The sequence below is a fragment of the Rhinoderma darwinii genome, chromosome 13 (assembly GCF_050947455.1).
Source record: "Rhinoderma darwinii isolate aRhiDar2 chromosome 13, aRhiDar2.hap1, whole genome shotgun sequence".
Taxonomy (NCBI): domain Eukaryota; kingdom Metazoa; phylum Chordata; class Amphibia; order Anura; family Rhinodermatidae; genus Rhinoderma; species Rhinoderma darwinii.
Window position 1 is genome coordinate 57,736,593 of NC_134699.1, and position 23,398 is coordinate 57,759,990.

The 23,398-nt window shown below is 43.4% G+C and overlaps 1 protein-coding gene across 1 annotated transcript in view; it reads left to right on the forward strand.

Annotated features, from left to right (window-relative positions):
- Positions 1–1,422: 1,422 nt before the first annotated feature.
- The window catches only part of PDE6G (phosphodiesterase 6G), a 53,216-nt gene continuing 31,240 nt past the window's right edge, over positions 1,423–23,398 (forward strand). The window contains exon 1 of the mRNA XM_075846842.1: positions 1,423–1,591. The gene's annotated coding sequence lies outside the window, so the exon portion shown is untranslated. The remainder of the gene's footprint in view (positions 1,592–23,398) is intronic.

Genomic DNA, 23,398 nt, shown 5'->3' on the forward strand with positions numbered 1-23,398 from the left:
GGTGCTGACGCCGGCTCTGGCCACTGTGTTAACATCTTGTTAACGTTCATTTAAAGGGGAACACCTGAGTAACTATTACAACACCTTTAAGATAGTCCTATACTTGTTTATTTCTGCTCAGTGATCCGCTTCCAGTATTGCAAAATTTTAAGAAGAGAACAAGTGCTGGACTGTAGTCATTGCAGCGTATTTACAGTCAGGCACTGTGAGCCAATGCATCAGAAATGAGCAATCGTGTCCACATTTGCCGCCCCCCCCTTAAAACTTTATGGGTTCTTATTAATATCACAGGGCAAACAGACGACTAAACACATGAAGGATGTGAGATTTATCCCCTTTTCCTGTTAACACATAAATCCCTCCACCTCAGCTCTAAGAAACACACGTACGTAGGAAAACATCCTGAAATATATCACCCCTATATAAATTATTCAGCTCCTCCGCTGACCTCTCCATCCTTGGCAAAATATGGGAGAACTAAGACTTCCTCCTCCTGAACGAGGGAAGTCTGAGAGAGTGGTTTTTCATTGCCGCTTTTCCCTTAAAAAAAAAAAACCTTTTCAAGGGGCCGATTCTGGTTGACTCTTACTAAAGTCCAACTCCACTTAAACCCAAAAAGTTCAGGGGTGACTTCAGTGATCTTCAATATATCAACCCCACAAAGTCAAACTCATAGGTGTATCAGAAGCTGAGATATGGGGTGTTGTTTCTTGGGTCCTCCCAGTGTAGAGCTGCTTTGGTTGTGTCTGTACTTACCTATGGACATGGAGGAACCAAAGTAGTCACTGGTGATTTTTTTGCTCTCGTTAATAAAATAGCAGCACCAAAGGGTTGCAAGGTCAAAAATTTAGATTTTGGAACCTATTTTAATAGGGTTAGCTATTGCGGGTGGTAAGGTAGCAGTTGCACCCGGTCTTGGCGACCTGGGGCCCAACGGACCCTCGGTCACATAAGACGACAAAACTATTATAAATGGCATATAGTAGGTGGTGGGCCACGTTAACGACTTTGCATTGGGGCCCAGGAGGTTCAATTTAAGCCACTGACTATATTAGGGCAATAAAAAAAATTATGGCGACCCTTCATGTTACAGGCAGCCATAGAGACTGTTAAAATTATTCTACAGTGTGAGGATCGCACCAAACAGCACCCCATATCTCAGCTTCCTGGTAGTCACTATTCAATTTAGACATCTTTACTATATCTGCACAAAAATACTGCCCCCTATGGGCAAAAATTTGCCCATCTCAATCGTGAGGGAGCGGCTCTTGAGGATTTAGAATTTCAGGATATAGGAAATTACAGAGAAGGGATGGGGATTGTAGTCTCGTGGTTGGAAGCCAGGAGGTCACCCCAGGATCTGGCAGAGAATCTGAAGGGAAACCTGATAAGTGTGGGCACCGTGCCATGGCGGCTGGCGGCCCGAGTCACAGAAATCGAGCACATTGTCAGGATGAAAGGATCTCAGCCAGAATGGATACACAAGGGTACGGAGGATAAAAGTGTAGAGCGCCAAGCAAAGGGGTGAATGACGCAGGGAGAAGGAGATGGCACATAGTGAGATAACTGAACGAGAAAGAGAAGAAAACCGGTAGATATTCATATTCTCCGATTCTTAGCCGCGGGCAAGAGCGGGTGTCAGAAGGGGCAGACTTGCCAACTCCTCCAGAAGTGTTCAGGAATAAAGGGACTCTTGGCAGAGCTGGCAACTCATTGACTGGCACTGTTATGGTGTTAACAAGGGACTAATGCAGGCACTGATATGGAGGCACTGTGGGTAGGTCTGTTATGGCGTTACTGTGGCAAGCGGGACTGTGGTTTGCTCTGTTAGAAGGTTACTGTGGCAGGCTCTGATATGGAGGCACTGTTACTGGTTCTGAAAGGGTGGCACTGTCATTTTCATGGTTATACATGCATCATGGTCAGCTTTGTTATGGGGTTACTGTCACAGGTGCTGATATAGGGCTCTGTGGCTAGCTCTGTTATGACGTTACTGTAGCAGGCACTGATATGGGGGAACTGTGGTTGGCTCTGTTATAAGGCAACTCTGGCAGGTGCTGATATAATAGTACTATGACTGGTTCTGTTATGGGGGTACTATGACTGTTATAGGGTTACTGTGGCAGGTGCTGATATGGGGGTACGGTAACTGGTTCTGTTTGGGTGGTACTGCCATTTTCATTGTTATACATGCATCATGGTCAGCTTTGTTATGGGGTTAGTCGCAGGTGATGATATAGCGTAATGTGGCTGGCTCTGTTATGGGGTTACTGTAGCAGCAACTGATATGGGGGAACTGTTGGCTCTGTTATAAGGTTACGGTGGCAGACACTGATATAATAGTACTATGACTGGTTCTGGTATGGGGTTACTGTGGCAGATGCTGATATGGAGGCACTGTGACAGACTCTTCTATGCGAGCACTGTGGCGGTCAGTGTTTTTGTTTCGACACTGTAATGGAACCAGGTAATAGGCGCTGTTATGGGGGCACTGTTGCAGGCCGTCTCTTTTATAGGGGCACAGTGGCTGGTCCTGTAATGGAGGTACAGTGACTGGCTGTGTTATGAAGGCAAGGCAGCGCTGTCGCTGCCTCTGTTATAGGGGCACTGTGGCACCAGTCCATATCATTGTTGCACATCATATCCCATCTGAGGAAAGCAGGGACCCAAACCTCTCGTTACTGGCAATCCGGTTCTGGGAAAGCTGTGTATTAACCCCTGATGGCCATATTGGTTGCCACCCAGCTTTTCTAGAAACAGATAAACAGCTAAATAGAAGTTATTACAAGTTGACTGAAGAGGACGACCCATAAAGTTCTATATTCACTGGGGATTTTATGGTGCGTAACTTTTCGCTTTTTCGTCCTTCTAGCCGTTGTAGGCAACTCCCCCGGCGAGATTTGTCCTTGACTCTGCGGAGAGAAAGGTCATTGATTTTTGCATTGTATTACAGGACAAAGCTTAGTAAGGTTGAATTTAACGCTGTGGTATCATCCACCAGAGACACGGCCTCAGATCACCGGTCTCCGCTGTGAGCGTCTTCAATTCCTAATATTCATTATCTGCATCTTACGCGATAAAACGATTGGATTACGAAGACAAACTCGGATCCCAACATGTTCATTAAAGTGGCCCTCCACCCCATGTAGCAAGATTTCCATGTTCTCTTGAATGCTAAGCTAGTATCAACATTTGTCAGCCATTTTGGAAGCTATGGAGCAATATCTTTGGTCAACCAGTCACCGCTATGCATACGTGTCTCTTACCTGAACTTTGACCCTTCCCGTCTCCCATAGTAATGCTTTCTAGGTCTACTAGGATCAGTACACAAGATGAAGATGCTCAGTTGTGAAGATGCTCAGTTGGAACGGTCACAACCGCCCGCATGCATGCTGTTATAATATGATGGGACCCGCTATGATCAGCTCGTAGTGGGGGGGGGGGGGCTTTTGTCGAGAATTGGGTTGTCCGCTTTGGTGTATTGTTTTAGATGTGCTGTTGCAGACTGCTTTTGTTATGGGGGCACTGGTGCCAGCTTGATAGGTTCGATCATGGGGGCACTGCTGCAGGCTGGCACGGTGACTGGTCCTGTAATAGAAGCAATGTGATTTATGGTGGTTTTATTATAGGGGCACTGCTGCTGGCCGACTCTCTCATAGGGTCACTGTGGGTGGTGTTGTAATGGAGGCAATGTGACTGCCTCTGTTATGGGGAACATGAATAACATATGAAGACTTGGGTAAGGGATCTGCAATAGGAAAGATATAGTCAACCCCTGGGGTGTAAATATGGGGGTGCACTCCTCTGGTTAGGGTGGAGGTTCTCAGCTGACCCCTTGCTAGTCCGGTGGTTAATTATCTGGATAATGTTAGAGAATGTAACGTAGTCAGGAAGCGACGTAGAAAACCTGGTAGTCAGGAGAGTAGTCAGATGAGCCAGGGCTCTGTAACAAAGATGTAGCAGAGCTGGGTATGCGATAAAGTAGTGGTAGTCAGGAGGGTAGGCAGATGAGCTAGGGCTCCGTAACAAAGATATAGCAGAGCCGGGTATGCGGTACACTAGCGGTAGTAAGGAGGGTAGTGAGATGAGCCAGGGCTCCGTAACAGAGATATAGCAGGGCCGGGTATGCGGTAATGTAACGGTGGTCAGGAGGGAAGTCAGCCGATCCAGGGTTCTTTAACAGAGTTGTAGCTGAGCCAGGTATGTGTACAGTAGCAAGGTCGGTAGTCAACTGAGATAGTGTTCAGTAACAAAGATATAGCAGAAACGGGTATGCTGTAGTGGTAGTGGCAGTGGTCAGGAGGGTAGTCAGATGAGCCAGGACTCCGTAAGGCCCACGCAGAGTCAAAAACGTCTCAAAATACGGAGCTGTTTTCAGACGCTTTTTGAGCAACTCGCGTTTTTCGCGACCGTTTTTGGAGCTGTTTTTCAATAGAGTCAGGCTGGGTTCACACAACCTATTTTCAGACGTAAACGAGGCGTATTATGCCTCGTTTTACGCCTGAAAATACGGCTACAATACGTCGGCAAACATCTGCCCATTCATTTGAATGGGTTTGCCGACGTACTGTGCAGACGACCTGTCATTTACGCGTCGTCGTTTGACAGCTGTCAAACTACGACGCGTAAAAATACAGCCTCGTCAAAAGAAGTGCAGGACACTTATATACATTATATGCGGGACACTTATATACATTATATGCGGGACACTTATATACATTATATCCGGGACACTTATATACATTATATGCGGGACACTTATATACATTATATGCGGGACACTTATATACATTATATGCGGGACACTTATATACATTATATGCGGGACACTTATATACATTATATGCGGGACACTTATATACATTATATGCGGGACACTTATATACATTATATGCGGGACACTTATATACATTATATGCGGGACACTTATATACATTATATGCGGGACACTTATATACATTATATGCGGGACACTTATATACATTATATGCGGGACACTTATATACATTATATGCGGGACACTTATATACATTATATGCGGGACACTTATATACATTATATGCGGGACACTTATATACATTATATGCGGGACACTTATATACATTATATGCGGGACACTTATATACATTATATGCGGGACACTTATATACATTATATGCGGGACACTTATATACATTATATGCGGGACACTTATATACATTATATGCGGGGCACTTATATACATTATATGCGGCACACTTATATACATTATATGCGGCACACTTATATACATTATATGCGGGACACTTATATACATTATATGCGGGACACTTATATGCGGGACACTTATATACATTATATGCGGGACACTTATATGCGGGACACTTATATACATTATATGCGGGACACTTATATACATTATATGCGGGACACTTATATACATTATATGCGGGACACTTATATACATTATATGCGGGACACTTATATACATTATATGCGGGACACTTATATACATTATATGCGGGACACTTATATACATTATATGCGGGACACTTATATACATTATATGCGGGACACTTATATACATTATATGCGGGACACTTATATACATTATATGCGGGACACTTATATACATTATATACGGGACACTTCTATACATTATATGCGGGACACTTCTATACATTATATGCGGGACACTTCTATACATTATATGCGGGACACTTCTATACATTATATGCGGGACACTTCTATACATTATATGCGGGACACTTCTATACATTATATGCGGGACACTTCTATACATTATATGCGGGACACTTCTATACATTATATGCGGGACACTTATATACATTATATGCAGGACACTTATATACATTATATGCAGGACACTTATATACATTATATGCGGGACACTTATATACATTATATGCGGGACACTTCTATACATTATATGCGGGACACTTCTATACATTATATGCGGGACACTTCTATACATTATATGCGGGACACTTATATACATTATATGCGGGACACTTCTATACATTATATGCAGGACACTTATATACATTATATGCAGGACACTTATATACATTATATGCAGGACACTTATATACATTATATGCAGGACACTTATATACATTATATGCAGGACACTTATATACATTATATGCGGGACACTTATATACATTATATGCGGGACACTCATATACATTATATGCGGGACACTCATATACATTATATGCGGGACACTTATATACATTATATGCGGGACACTTATATACATTATATGCGGGACACTTATATACATTATATGCGGGACACTTATATACATTATATGCGGGACACTTATATACATTATATGCGGGACACTTATATACATTATATGCGGGACACTTATATACATTATATGCGGGACACTTCTATACATTATATGCCGGACACTTATATACATTATATGCAGGACACTTATATACATTATATGCGGGACACTTCTATACATTATATGCAGGACACTTATATACATTATATGCGGGACACTTAACGGACGTAAAAAAAGCTGCGAAAAGGCAGCGAAAAACGCGAATTGCTCAAAAAACGTCTGAAAATCAGGGGCTGTTTTCCCTTGAAACCAGCTCCGTATTTTCAGACGTTTTTGGTCACTACGTGTGCACATAGCAGGCATTTACGTGTGAAAAGACAGACTGTTTTCAGGAGAAAACAGCTGCCTCGTTTCACACGTAATTGCTCCTCCTCGCATTTTGAGAGCCGTCTGAGACGCTCGTAAATCTTGAGCTGTGCTTCATTGAGTTCAATGAAGAACGGCTCAAATTACGTCTGAAAGAAGTGTCCCGCATATAATGTATATAAGTGTCCCGCATATAATGTATATAAGTGTCCCGCATATAACGTATATAAGTGTCCCGCATATAACGTATATAAGTGTCCCGCATATAACGTATATAAGTGTCCCGCATATAACGTATATAAGTGTCCCGCATATAACGTATATAAGTGTCCCGCATATAACGTATATAAGTGTCCCGCATATAACGTATATGAGTGTCCCGCATATAACGTATATGAGTGTCCCGCATATAACGTATATGAGTGTCCCGCATATAACGTATATGAGTGTCCCGCATATAACGTATATGAGTGTCCCGCATATAACGTATATGAGTGTCCCGCATATAACGTATATGAGTGTCCCGCATATAACGTATATGAGTGTCCCGCATATAACGTATATGAGTGTCCCGCATATAACGTATATGAGTGTCCCGCATATAACGTATATGAGTGTCCCGCATATAACGTATATGAGTGTCCCGCATATAATGTATATAAGTGTCCCGCATATAATGTATATAAGTGTCCCGCATATAATGTATATAAGCGTCCCGCATATAATGTATATAAGCGTCCCGCATATAATGTATATAAGCGTCCCGCATATAATGTATATAAGCGTCCCGCATATAACGTATATAAGCGTCCCGCATATAACGTATATAAGCGTCCCGCATATAACGTATATAAGTGTCCCGCATATAACGTATATAAGTGTCCCGCATATAACGTATATAAGTGTCCCGCATATAACGTATATAAGTGTCCCGCATATAACGTATATAAGTGTCCCGCATATAACGTATATAAGTGTCCCGCATATAACGTATATAAGTGTCCCGCATATAACGTATATAAGTGTCCCGCATATAACGTATATAAGTGTCCCGCATATAACGTATATAAGTGTCCCGCATATAACGTATATAAGTGTCCCGCATATAACGTATATAAGTGTCCCGCATATAACGTATATGAGTGTCCCGCATATAACGTATATGAGTGTCCCGCATATAACGTATATGAGTGTCCCGCATATAACGTATATGAGTGTCCCGCATATAACGTATATGAGTGTCCCGCATATAACGTATATGAGTGTCCCGCATATAACGTATATGAGTGTCCCGCATATAACGTATATGAGTGTCCCGCATATAACGTATATGAGTGTCCCGCATATAACGTATATGAGTGTCCCGCACATAATGTATATAAGTGTCCCGCATATAACGTATATGAGTGTCCCGCATATAACGTATATGAGTGTCCCGCATATAACGTATATGAGTGTCCCGCATATAACGTATATGAGTGTCCCGCATATAACGTATATGAGTGTCCCGCATATAACGTATATGAGTGTCCCGCATATAACGTATATAAGTGTCCCGCATATAACGTATATAAGTGTCCCGCATATAACGTATATAAGTGTCCCGCATATAACGTATATAAGTGTCCCGCATATAATGTATATAAGTGTCCCGCATATAATGTATATAAGTGTCCCGCATATAATGTATATAAGTGTCCCGCATATAATGTATATAAGTGTCCCGCATATAATGTATATAAGTGTCCCGCATATAATGTATATAAGTGTCCCGCATATAATGTATATAAGTGTCCCGCATATAATGTATATAAGTGTCCCGCATATAATGTATATAAGTGTCCCGCATATAATGTATATAAGTGTCCCGCATATAATGTATATAAGTGTCCCGCATATAATGTATATAAGTGTCCCGCATATAATGTATATAAGTGTCCCGCATATAATGTATATAAGTGTCCCGCATATAATGTATATAAGTGTCCCGCATATAATGTATATAAGTGTCCCGCATATAATGTATATAAGTGTCCCGCATATAATGTATATAAGTGTCCCGCATATAATGTATATAAGTGTCCCGCATATAATGTATATAAGTGTCCCGCATATAATGTATATAAGTGTCCCGCATATAATGTATATAAGTGTCCCGCATATAATGTATATAAGTGTCCCGCATATAATGTATATAAGTGTCCCGCATATAATGTATCTAAGTGTCCCGCATATAATGTATATAAGTGTCCCGCATATAATGTATATAAGTGTCCCGCATATAATGTATATAAGCGTCCCGCATATAATGTATATAAGCGTCCCGCATATAATGTATATAAGCGTCCCGCATATAATGTATATAAGCGTCCCGCATGTAATGTATATAAGCGTCCCGCATGTAATGTATATAAGCGTCCCGCATGTAATGTATATAAGCGTCCCGCATGTAATGTATATAAGCGTCCCGCATGTAATGTATATAAGCGTCCCGCATATAATGTATATAAGCGTCCCGCATATAATGTATATAAGCGTCCCGCATATAATGTGTATAAGTGTCCTGCATATAATGTATATAAGTGTCCCGCATATAATGTATATAAGTGTCCCGCATATAATGTATATAAGTGTCCCGCATATAATGTATATAAGTGCCCCGCATATAATGTATACAAGTGTCCCGCATATAATGTATACAAGTGTCCCGCATATAATGTATATAAGTGCCCCGCATATAATGTATACAAGTGTCCCGCATATAATGTATATAAGTGCCCCGCATATAATGTATATAAGTGTCCCGCATATAATGTATATAAGTGTCCCGCATATAATGTATATAAGTGCCCCGCATATAATGTATATGAGTGTCCCGCATATAATGTATATAAGTGTCCCGCATATAATGTATATAAGTGTCCCGCATATAATGTATATAAGTGTCCCGCATATAATGTATATAAGTGCCCCGCATATAATGTATATGAGTGTCCCGCATATAATGTATATAAGTGTCCCGCATATAATGTATATAAGTGTCCCGCATATAATGTATATAAGTGTCCCGCATATAATGTATATAAGTGCCCCGCATATAATGTATATGAGTGTCCCGCATATAATGTATATAAGTGTCCCGCATATAATGTATATAAGTGTCCCGCATATAATGTATATAAGTGCCCCGCATATAATGTATATAAGTGTCCTGCATATAATGTATATGTGTCCCGCATATAATGTATATAAGTGCCCCGCATATAATGTATATGAGTGTCCCGCATATAATGTATATAAGTGTCCCGCATATAATGTATATAAGTGTCCCGCATATAATGTATATAAGTGCCCCGCATATAATGTATATGAGTGTCCCGCATATAATGTATATAAGTGTCCCGCATATAATGTATATAAGTGTCCCGCATATAATGTATATAAGTGCCCCGCATATAATGTATATGAGTGTCCCGCATATAATGTATATAAGTGTCCCGCATATAATGTATATAAGTGTCCCGCATATAATGTATATAAGTGTCCCGCATATAATGTATATAAGTGTCCTGCACTTCTTTTGACGAGGCTGTATTTTTACGCGTCGTCGTTTGACAGCTGTCAAACGACGATGCGTAAATTACAGGTTGTCTGCACAGTACGTCGGCAAACCCATTCAAATGAATGGGCAGATGTTTGCCGACGTATTGTAGCCCTATTTTCAGACGTAAAACGAGGCATAATACGCCTCGTTTACATCTGAAAATAGGTTGTGTGAACCCAGCCTGAATGAGAAAATGGCTCCAATTACATCAAAAGAAGTGTCCTGCACTTCTTTTGACGAGCCTTCTTTTTTACGCGCCGTTTTTGACAGCGACACGTAAAATGACAGGTGGTCGGCACAGAACATCGTAAGAACCATTGCAAGCAATGGGCAGATGTTTGCCGACGTATTGGAGCCGTCTTTTCAGGCGTAATTCGAGGCGTAAAACGCCTCCATTACGTCTGAAAAGAGGTTGTGTGCACACGATCAAGTTTCAGACGTAATTACGTCCCAAATTACGTCTTAAAAAACGGCTCCATTACGCCAAACACCTGCCCATTACTTTCAATGGGTCTTATGATGTTCTGTGCCGAACACCTGTCTTTTTTTACGCGTTGCTGTCAAAAGACGGCGCGTAAAAAAGATGGCTCGTCAAAAGAAATGCAGGACACTTCTTGGGACGTAATTGGAGCCATTTTTCATTGACTCCATTGAAAAACAGCTCCAATTACGTCCGTAATGGACGCCGCGAAAAACGCGAGTACGAGCAATTACGTCTGAAATTCAGGAGCTGTTTTCTCCTGAAAACAGCTACGTAATTTCAGCCGTCATGGAATTTTGAGGCGCTTTTTCGCTGCATCAATTACGGACGTAAATGGAGCGGTGTTTCCATGGAGTCCATGGAAAATGGCACCATTTACGTCTGTAGAAGTGACAGGCACTTCTTTGACGCGGGCGTCTTTTTTACGCCCCGCCTTTTGACAGCGGGGCGTAAAAAAAATGACCGTCGGAACAGAATAGATGTTTGCAGATGTTTGCCGACGCTATTGAGCCACATTTTCGGACGTAATTCGGGGCTAAAACGCCCGAATTACATCCGTAAATAAGCCGTGTGAACATACCATTACAGAGAAATATAGTAGAGCTGGGCATGCGATAGAGTAGCCATAGTCAGGGGGCTAGTCAGATTCTCCAGGGTTCCATCACTGACATATAGCAGAGCCGGGTATGCGATACAGTAGCAGTAGTTAGCAGGGTAGTCAGGCGAGCCACGGTTCAGTAACAGAGATGAAGCAGAGCTGTGTATGCAGTACAGTAGTCACAGTCAGGAGGGAAGTCAGATGAGTCAGGTCTCTGTAACAGAGATATAGCAGAGCCGGGTATGCGATACAATAGAAAAAGTCAGGAGGGTAGTCAGACAAGGGAGGCTTCTGTAACAGATATAGCAGATTTGGGGATGCGGTACAGTAGCGATAGTCAGTCGAGCCAGGGATCAGTAACAAAGATGTAGCAGAGCCAGGTATGCGGTACAATAGCGGTAGTAGGGAGGGTAGTAAGATGAGCCAAGGTTCCATAACAAAGATGTAGCAGAGCCGGGTATGCATTACAGTAGTCATAGGAGGGAAGTCAAATGAGCAGGGGTTGACAAAGGCGTATTCAATCCATATATGAAGTAACCTTATAGAAATTATTGGACCGCCACCGCCCTCCTAGTGTAAATAAGAGCCAGGCCCATGGTTAACCAGTCCGGTGGCAACCCTACTCCCAACGGGGTCTGTTAGCCCTCCATATTGAATGTGTAGCGGGAAGTTGATACCATTAAGATTCGTTGGTTTCACTGGGAGAGGTCTCTATTGTTTCAGTATTTGTGTTGTGTGATTTTATCTTGTGTTTTGTTTGTTTGCGCTCCCCTAATGAAGACACATTACTCCCTGGAGAGCGCTGCACTGGAGGCCTCCACCCTCTATAATGAAGCTTATACTCTGCACCCTGGGGGCCAATTAATTCTGTAAAAGTCTTCACGACAAGTCCAAACACAACCAGGAACCCAGCTGCGGCTTAACCATGTAGCTGCCAGGAGATATGTGACTGCATAGCGATATACCAGAACACTGGTTTCCTTCATACGGTGGAAATTTGGGTCACCACCAGACTACCCTCACACCCGTCTAGTTATTAAACTACACTTACTTCCAAGAAACAGTTATAATAAAAGTTCCATAAGTCAAAAAAATCCCCAATGGTGTATTTAAAAAAATTATCTGCCTTCATGTCAGGAAAGATTTCGTGTGTGTCCCCATGACAACACTTCCTGCCCCTGTGCTCTTGAAGCTTAGAGTTATAGAATAACTGGTCCACGTGAAAACCAATTAGATCTCATCTGTAAGAAAATAAGGCGTAAAATCTGACTGGTTGTGTCCCTATAAGAGCACTGAGGCGTTACAGTAGAGGGACAGGAAGTGTTACCTTGGTGACATATAGAACCTCTTATCACAGACAGTCTGTAATTCCAACTTCGGATAATTAAAAACCGGAATAAGAGATTTAATGCTCAGCCCTCTCCTGTAGAAATCAGCCGGCTGTGTTATGTCACCAGTGCTCACTGATGATGTCACTATGTGACATGTTCCTGCTTCTAGCCCCGATTCCTGACTGGAATCTTTGCCCCGTATCTGGTTTCTGCTCTTCTCCCTGGTTGTGACGTCTTGGCTGCTAATGAAGTCCCAATCTTTGGCCACATCTGTGACTTCATCTCTCATCTGCTCCCTGGTACCGCTGCCATCTCACCTTAGCTTTGACCTCTGACCGCCCATTGACTTCACCTGCTGGTTCATATAATGCAGAGACTTTCCCTGGAGTCTTCTGCATCAAAGACCATACCTCAGTGCGGGGTCAATAATGAAGATATGGACTCCCTTAGACTAAGCCCTCAGTTACTTCCAGGAACCTACAGTGGTCACCATGGTGGACCTCATGAACATCTCTGGCCACACACAGTAGATATTTATAGGTGGAACGAATGGAATCGAATGTGTACGGGAACAACCCGACTGCCTCCTGATGTTTCCCACCAGGGTAGGACTTTAACCCAAAGTTGTCGGGAACCTCCTCCGCTGCATGAATGCTGGCGTGTATATTAGGTGGTAATATCCTTCACGCATGTAATACAGAACAGGTATATTACTCCGACACATAAGAGTGACAGTGAGCATCCTGCCAAGACTGATCCAAGCCAGATACAAATCTAACAGGCTTGTGGGGTTGGGCCGAAGACATTCCTCGGGCCCAAGTCATACAGAACATCTTTTGTTCTAGATCACCAGGTGAAGCAAATATATTGCCATGACGTCACACAAGAGAGCTACAGCATTCCACGCATATCTCCATGACTATGTGGACACCTACAGTCTGTGTATTCAATGTCTGTCTGCCTGCTGAGGACATGGGACTACATGGTCAAGTGGCTTTAATGGTTAATTAGAACTTCTAAAAAGTGTCCTGGAGTTAGAAAGACATTCGCTGTGGCTGTCATTGTTATAGCACATCTGGGGTGATGGGAGGCTAGATCGATGGATCGATCGATGGCTAGATCGATGGATCGATCGATGGCTAGATCGATGGATGGATGGCTAGATCGATCGATGGATGGATGGATGGAAGGCTAGATCGATCGATGGATGGATAGATGGAAGGCTAGATCGATCGATGGATAGATGGAAGGCTAGATCGATCTATGGATGGATGGATGGATGGAAGGCTAGATCGATCGATGGACGGGCTAGATTGATCAATCGCTAGAAGGATAGCAGGATAGATATGATATAGGTAGATATCCTCTGACTAACAACCACCCACGTATCACCACCTAGACAATAATCCGATCACTTTCCACTCTGCGATAGATAAGATATGAGATAGAGCAATAGATAAATAGATAGATCGCGATAGACAGATAGCGAGATAGATAGGAGATTGATAGATGATATATAATAGAGTCTGATCTGACCAGTGACCACCCACGTATCACCAAACTAGACAATACTCCTGTCACTTGTTTGTCTTTATCCTTATTCCAATCTCTCCCCTCTTTTAGCTTCTCCCTTGAACAATGTGGTAATAACGCCGCTGATCCCTCACACCTGGAGCTTATGCTCAGTTTCTTTAGGTGGCGACAGGGACTTGTCACCACTTATGGAATAAGACAAACACTTTGCTCCTCATTTACTCAGACCCATAGTGGAGTTTTCCTACAAACATCACCCTAAATCCTGTTTGACAGCAGCAAATAAAGCCATTCCACCTGGGACTGAACACACCCGAGTAATCAGGGACTTTCTACAAATGACACGAATATTAGAGAGATAAACTGATCGATAGATAGATATATTCTGTCAAAACGTTCATGATCTAATTATAAGGCTCTGTTCACACGCTTAACAAAATACGGCTGAAAATACGGAGCGGTTTTCAAGGGAAAAACTCCTGATTTTCAGAAGTTTTTTACGCAACTAGCATTTTTTTTAGCTGTTTTTCTATAGAGTCAATGAAAAACGGCTCAAGAAGTGACACGCACTTCTTTTTACGGGGCATGTTTTTACGCACCGTTATTTGACAATGAGGCGTAAAATAACGCCCCGTCGAAACGGAACGCCGTATTTCCAATTGAAATCAATGGGCAGATGTTAGTAGGAGTTCTGCTTCCGATTTTTCAGCCGTTTTTTGGGACATTTACCGCCCGAAAAAAGGCTGAAAATAGCCCTTAATAACCCTTAAGATGCGCATACACTGGGACATTTGGCGAGCTCCGTGGTTGATAACACTGGAAAAACCGCAGCAGGTGCAGGACCCTGTGCCAACAATATAATACAAACATAGAACTTTATTCAAATGTTCCGCAGGCGCTGGCATCCAGTAACTGGTACGTGGTACGGATTCCCTCTCTACAGGTATAGATTCTATCAAGCAGGATTAAAGGCATGGGAGGGGGAGCAGGGGGGTGTCCAAAGAAATCATGGGGTCCCTTAGAAAAATTAGAATGGGCCCCAGCCTCACTTAGAACCCTGTACTGCGCCTTTAATGTTAACGTCCACCCTTCTGACCTGATTACTTTCATAATATATCTGAGAATCGGTGGTTTTTCTGACTTGATAAATTTCTGTACCAGTAGCTACCTGTAGGGGGAGCTAACTGCATATGGATTTATACAGCTCATATAGTCAGCTAGCTTCTACAAGGGTGTCATGAAAAGCAGTTCAGTGCAGGGGCCCTCTCCTTCCATGGGGTCCCATATCAGTTGCGTGCCATGTCTCTATGGTAGGTGCACAATAGAAGAGGAGGGTGTAGAGAACAGCTGAAAGTGGACTTTCTGGGTGACTGTGTGACAGAAAAGGAAGCCACATGTGAGCTAATATGGCTTCCTGTCCCAGAAAAGGAGGAAGAATCTGGCATATAAATAGCAGAAATTACAGGACTGCACACAGTTACTGCATAGCAACATTCATTTTCATGTTTTTTGGGGTGGCAATCATTAAATGTTTGTTTTGCTAACATATTTGTTTCCCCTTTACTGCATGAAGACGACTAGTAACAGGATCAGGTTTCCACTATACATAAAAAAAAATATCCCCCCCCCCCCCTGCCTACAAAGATGAACAGCATCAAAGACTCTCTCTAATTTAATCAGGGTCAGTCAGCTGCCGCACAGCAATGTAAAGGAGTCAGTCAGCTGCCGCACAGCAATGTAAAGGAGTCGTCTATACTGCGCTCCAATCTTAACCACATTTTTTTTCTTTTAGATCCTCTGATTACTGGGGGCTTTTTTTTTAAGGAGCTGAATACATGGTCTGTTCCTCTAAGATGAGAAGAGTGCAGCATGAAAGAAAAACAGAGAGGGTATCGCTGTAGACTTACACTGTCTGGTCATGTCGCTCGTATATAACGCACGGCTATGTGAGGGAATAGCTAGTCAAGCAATGCGCTAATATCGGAACTAAACTAACATATTAGTATAAATACCAATTCTTATACTCACTAATATTTGGGAATCGGGGAGATTCAGATTATTTTTTTTTACATATTCTCCGCCCATTTATATAGGACACGCCCCCAAAATAAAAAATTGGAACCACCCCTTTATCATCACACTACAAAATGCATACAGACCCAGACAATAACCCCTAAAATAATACAAACCCCAGAACAGACCCCCTAAATACAGACTCCCAACCCCTAAATACAGACCCAAACCCCCTAAACTAATACAGACCTTAGCAGACCCACTAAATAAATACAGACCCACTAAATCAAGACATATACCAGTCCAGACCTGCTAAATATAGATCCCAGACTGGACCCCGAAAATAAATACAGGCCTCAGACAAGTCCCCCCTTTACAAATATAGACCCCAGATCTGACCCCCTAAATACAGACCCCAGACCATTAAATACAAACCTCAGACCTGACCCCCTAAACCGATAGACTCCAGACACCCTAAAGAATCCAGACCAGACCCCCTAAAAAAATAGACCCCCAAAACAGACTATAATACTAATACTGACACCAGAACCCCTAAATAAACAGACCCACTAAATTACCACAGAACTCAGACCCACTAAATACAAATTCCAGACCAGACCACTTAAAACTAATACAAACCTCAAACCAAATAAGCTAAATACAAATTTCAAACCAGACCCCTTCAACTAATTTTATCCCCAGACCCCTCTAAAAAAAACAAAACAGACCCAAAGATTTGTTGATCGCCGGATGTCCCCCTGCTGGTTACCCCAGTGATCAGATGTAATCTGTGAGAGAAACTGCCAGCACAGGTTCAATTCCCTGCAGCGCCACCACAGGAAACAAAGAATTACACAGTCCCCATTGAAATTAATGAGCTTTCCATGTCCTCCAGTGTTTCTGATAGACGAGGGTCCTGAACAGGAGAGCGGATGGAGTAATGGATGTGTGTTAGGAAATCACTTATAGTGCAATTCCCTAATATGTGAGAATGCCCCCTTAATGGCACATCAGGTTAGTTACACAGTGGTCTATCCTCCTCCCCGGTACTACGGCATAGCTAGTTTATCCACCTGGGAAAGCTGGGTGACAAGTCCTGTGGGAGATATAATAGCGGCCATTTTGGAGGTCACCCAGCTTCCATGGTGACAGCCATAACTAATCAAACAGAGGAATTGAATATTTAGACTCTGTTTGGGCACATTTTTACTTGTCATGACACCGCCTGTGGGCAACCTCTCATTTTTGAGGGAAATTAAAATTAAAAATAGTTGGTCCAGTTTATTTCCATTACGCAGACGTTATTTCTATTTTTACCGGTGTGACCGGTTTTACAAGGCAATTTCATGGCAAGCCCTTTTTTCCTGCAACTTTCTTATATACTTCACGATTCAATTCTTCACCCTTTCCAAGAGCACTGCTTGCTGTCAATGAGTGAAAACATTCCAGTTTACATCCAGAAAACTGTACAGACCCTTAGGGTATGTTCACACGGCCTATTTTCGGCCGATATTAGGGCCGGAAAAATCGGAAGCGGAACGCCTCCAAACATCTGCCCATTGATTTCAATGGGAAAACGGCGTTCTGTTTTTTACGCGTAAAAAAATGGCCGCGAAAAAGAAGTGCAGGACATCTCTTGGGACGTTTTTGAGGCAATTTTCCATAGACTATTGAAAACCGCTCCAAAAACAGCCGTGAAAAACAAAAAACGTCTGAAAATCAGGAGCGGTTTTCTCTTGAAACCAGCTCCGTATTTTGAGACTTTGACTCTGCGTGTGAACATGCCCTTCTACTTCTCACAGCTGATGGTTTGTTACAATACTCTGTGAACTAAAACCCATTAGCCGGTCTGTACAGGTTACAGTTGTAAAGAAGAATCTTACCATTCACTGACAGCAAGCGTAGATGACTGAATTTGTTACCCACTCTTCTACCGTATGAATTCAGCTTCCATCTAGAAGTACGGACATAGGCGATATTTAGCCTATGCCTCGCATCTGGAGAAGGCACAGCATTGAGGTGACATGCCCCCCAAAACCCTGGTGGTGCCCCCCAGATTTCCCTAAAACTAGATTAAAACACGATCAAACACTGAGCAACCTGAACGTATCGGATAGTTTTGCAAAAAATTTAGAGGAGTCGGAAATATATGTTGTAAAGAAGGATTACACTGGGAACACAATTTCCCTGTAATCTGCGGTCCTCGGCGCCTTCATGCAACTTTTACCATTTTGTTTTTGATATGACGCACATAATGTCAAAACCTCCGCGACTTCTGTATCGTGGCCTGAGGGACTTGTACATTTCAGTCAGTTTCGTCTCTCCTCCGGTCATTCTGTGGAATTCGATTTGTGCGGTTTAGACGCTGAGGTCATGGAATGTGGATTAAGACGTCTTGGACTCTTTAACCTACTTTGTCAACATTTTATAACACTCCATGCCCGATCCGAAACCACCCGCGGCTCAGCTCATATTTGCACGCTGCATGCCTGCTGTAATTAATTACAACACGCCGCTATTTACTTAACCCCCGGGTCAATCAGAATATTCCGCACCTCCCCCCTATTAGGGTATGTTCACACGCCGAGTCAAAAACAGCTGAAAATTACAGAGCTGTTTTCAGAGAAAACAGCCTCTGATTTTCAGGCATTTTTGAAGCTGAAAATGAAGCTTTTAATTTGGAGCTTTTCTTAGGCGTCTTTTCAGGCTTCTTTTGGGCCCTGTTCACACAGAGTTTGGAATTTTGAGGCAGCTTTTGATATGCCTGCACACAGTTTGCCGCGTTTTTCGCAGTGTTTTCGCTCGCGCCCATTGAGTGCCACAGGCAAAAACGCAGCGAAATACGCTTTCTCTGCCTCCCATTGATGTCAATGGGAGGTCAGAGGCGTAAACGCCCGAAAATACGGCATGTCGCTTCTTTTTACCGCAAGCGTTTTTTTAACGCTCACGATAACAAAACACATCCGCCTCACATTGACATCAATGGGAGGCATTTTCAACAGTTTTTTGGCGCGTTTTCCGACGCGGTTTCCGTGTCAAAAAGCTGTGTGAACAGGACCTTGGAGCGTTTTTTCATAGTGGTCAATGTAAAATCAGCTCCAAAAAACGCCTCAAAAAGTGACATGCACTTCTTTTTACGCTACGTTTTTTGAAAAAAAACAGCGGCGTAAAAAGACGCCCCGTATGAACTAAATGCGGTTTTTCCCATGGATTTCAATGGGCAGATGTTTGTAGGCGTTCAGCTTCCAGTTTTTCAGGCGTTTTTCGAGGCGTAAACGCCCAGAAATACGGCTGAAAACACTGCGTGTGAACATACCCTGAGAGTCACGGCTACTTTTTACCAATCTGTTGCCATAGGTTGAGGAACAAGCAATGCCCACTGATACCTAAGCACCCAAGGGCTGGCATGTAACTTACGGTATCTAGAAGATGTCTTAATGGGGGTAAATGTTTTTATTAAATGCCTCCTTCCCCCAAAAAATGGACTATAGTGGCTCGCACTAAGTGGCAATTATAGTACCTGGATTTATTTAAGGGGTCTGGTGTGGGGTTTGTATTTATTTAGTGGGACTGAGGTCTGTTTACTTAAAGGGGTTGTCCAGGCACGGACAACTGATGGCCAATCCACAGGATAGGTCATCAGTATATGATCGGTGGGGGTCCGACACCCGGACCCTGCACCGATCAGCTGTTCAGGGCCATCTAGTTCCGGCTCTGAATACTGCATACCCTGCAGAACATCCGGTGCCCGGAGGCAGCCGATTGGTTCGTAGTCCAGGTGTCGATCACCCACCGATCATATACTGACGACCTATCCTGTGGATAGCTCATCAGTACTCCGTGCCTGGACAACCCCTTCAAGGGGTCTAGGGTCTGTATTAATTTAGGGGGTTTGATCTGAGGCCTGTATTAGTTTAGGGTTCTGTTGTAGTGTCTATTTTAGGGCGTCTATTTATTTAGGCGGGATTCAAACGACCGGGTCGCGTCCGAGCCCGAGTGCCGGCCGGTAAAATCGGCCATTCTGCCCTGCCGGTTTGCATAAAGTTATGCATCCGTGCCGGGCCGGGCAGATCCGGACAGTGACATCAGCGGCAACTCCTGAAGGGGAATCCCCATGTGTTCGGGGATTCCGCTTCAGGAGTTTCCCCTGATGTCACTGCCCAGATATGGACAGAGACATCAAGCGCTCTGTCCAGGAGCGGAATCCCCGAACACACGGGGATTCCGCTCCTTCAAGAAGCTAAAGTGCGGCTAGCACATAGCAGAGCGGGGAGATACCTCCCCGCTCTGCTGTAGTGGCGTCGCTGCAGTAGTAGCAGCCGCCGCAGCAGCAGCTGCTGCAGCTGCTAGCGGCGCCATCAAAGGTGTCGCCAGGCCAGGGCGCTTTTAAAACAAGCAGGAGAAGGGAGCCGTGTACAGCGATGCCATTCGTCAGAATGGCATCAACTCCTCCTCCTCACATGCACTCTGCGCTGTGAGGAGGAGGAGATAGAGCGCAAGAGCCGGAAAACCCGGCCGTCACTCGGGACACATCCCGGTGATGGCCGGGTATTACCCGGCCCCATAGACTTCTATGGGAGCCGGGCGGCCGGGTACCCGGGCGAAAATAGAGCATGTCCTATTTTTTGACGGGCGGTTTTCCCGGCCGTCAAAAAAAATCGGTCGTGTGAATAGCCCCATTAGGGGTCTATTATTCCTAATGCAGCCGGGTGCCGGCCGATTTATGAACGGCCGGTACCCGGCCGGGAAACCCTGCCGTGTGAATGAGGCCTTAGAGGGTCTGGTCGGGGATCTTGATTTGTTTAAAGGGTCTGTATTCATTTTGGGGTATTGATGAAAGGAGGTCATGTGCACGATTTGTAATTTCAATGCTGTGGTATTGGGGCGTGTCCTATATAAATGGGCGGGGGAAAAAGCAAAATGCCACGCATGCCGACTCCCTTGACACTTTAGGCTGGGTTCACATGGTGTGTGTTTTTGTTTTGGTAGATAAACCCCCCCCCATGTCTGTCAATGGGAGTTCATTAACCAAAACTACAAAAAAAACATGCTAAAACCGCAATAAAAATGCACCATGTGAACCCAGCCGTACATATATCCCTTCCCAAAAGTTGGCACGGATGGGTAGGATGCAGATATTGATTTGGATGGTGACCTTGCCCCCATGACAACACTGCACCGGACAGAAATCAGAAAGAAAATAATCTCTCAGTTTTGCAGCCTCAGGCTTTGGGCCTGTAAATTTAATTTATCATATCTCAACTTAGAAGACAGATATTAATAAACGGTTTTCACATTTTTAAAGTTGGTCATTGCTCTATTGCTCTACAGCAGCGAATACTTTACTACGCTTCCTCACTGTGTCCACTCCTCTTTAAGATTTGCGCTATACTTAAGATTGATGATTAAAACATTTCTGCTCAAACACACAGCAGCTGGCAGTTATGATAAGATATTTTTCAATTAGGCCAAAGGCGAAATAAAAGGTAGAGGCATGCGATGGTTAACAAAGGAAAGGTACTGCCCCCTGCTGGTATGTAATAGGTATGACAAGTACACAAAGTATTCTAAATCAAATACATACATCTCTTGACAAGGATATTCTGAATGCAGAGGAAACCCGTTTAGTTTACTAAAGCAGAAGACAATTTGGGCTGACAAAAAAAATAGGACAAGGGCCACACGCAGTCACAGGGCCGGTCTAGACACCTATTCTAGCAAAACAAAGCGGGACGAGGGATGCAAATACTGTAGGAAAGGGCCCGAAGAGGAAAACATTGGTGCAAAGAATGAAAATCAGCCTATAGATAATATTCATCTATAGGCCTATACTGCTCCATGCAGATTGCCGTGCTGCAGGAACAGGAAACCTTGCATGGGTTAAAACGGACACTACGAGTGACAGGTTTATAATAACTTTGATAAATAATTTTCAGCTTTTTTTTTGTCTGCTCATGTCAAAATAAATTATGTATATTCAATTTTTTCACATGTGCTGACCTCTAGTGGCCAAACCAGCTACACTGCAAACTGGTACAAATAAAGCATCTTACTTTACAGCCTACAGTAAAATGGAATGTTCTCTCAAATAACTAGTAGACAGAGGATTAATGGGGCTATCTGACGATTAAAAATTGTGGATAGGTGATACATTTCTAATCGATTATGAGAACAGGTGTCCCGAACCCCCGAGCTCCTGCTCCCTGCTTAACCGCAGTGAGTAGGACATTGAATGGAGTGGTGATTGAGCATGCATGCTGCCACTCCATTAAAATTCTATGGGAATGGCGGAAACAGCAAAGTCCAGGCTCGGCAGTTTGTCATTCTCATTGAATAGAGCTCTTCCTGACTGCGGGGAGCAGGTTCAGTGATTAGGATCTGGGGGGTGGGGACACCCATTCTCACAAATTGTGGGGGACGCAGCGAACAGAAAATTATCATTTATCATGTAGATAATATTTTATTCTGGGACAACCCCTTTAAAAGGAATGGTATGAGATAAAAAAAAAACAAAAGGCACTATCAGTATCCCTGGTGGTCTTGAGCAATGAAGGAGTTAAAGGTGCTGTTACAACACAACGAGCCGTTCACCTGTGTGTCCATCACATGACCAGTACAGAGTTTTATCCACTGGAAGTAAATGATGAAGGTTCCTATTGAATAACAGCTAGCAGAGATCTTGAAAACCGTGAGGAACGGATACAAAAATTATATTAGGAAAATTGTGTAACTTTTCATTCTACAATTCAATTTATTTGCGGAATCTGAAATAGCCCTTTAATGTCATCAACCCTGGTGGTCTAGGGCAGTGAAGGAGATATCAGCCCCCCTGGTCTATGGCAGTAAAGGGGATAATGTCAGCATCCCTGGTGGTCAAAGGCAGTGAAGGGGATGTCAGCATCCCTGGTGGTCAAAGGCAGTGAAGGGGATAATGTCAGCATCCCTGGTGAACTAGGGCACTGAAGCGAATAACGTCAGCCTCCCTGGTGGTCTAGGGCAGTAAAGCGAATATCAGCCCAGCCTCCCTGGTGGTCAAGGGCAGTGAAGGCGATAATGTCAGCCTACCTGGTGGTCAAGGGCAGTGAAGGCGATAATGTCAGCCTCCCTGGTGGTCAAGGGCAGTGAAGGCGATAATGTCAGCCTCCCTGGTGGTCAAGGGCAGTGAAGGCGATAA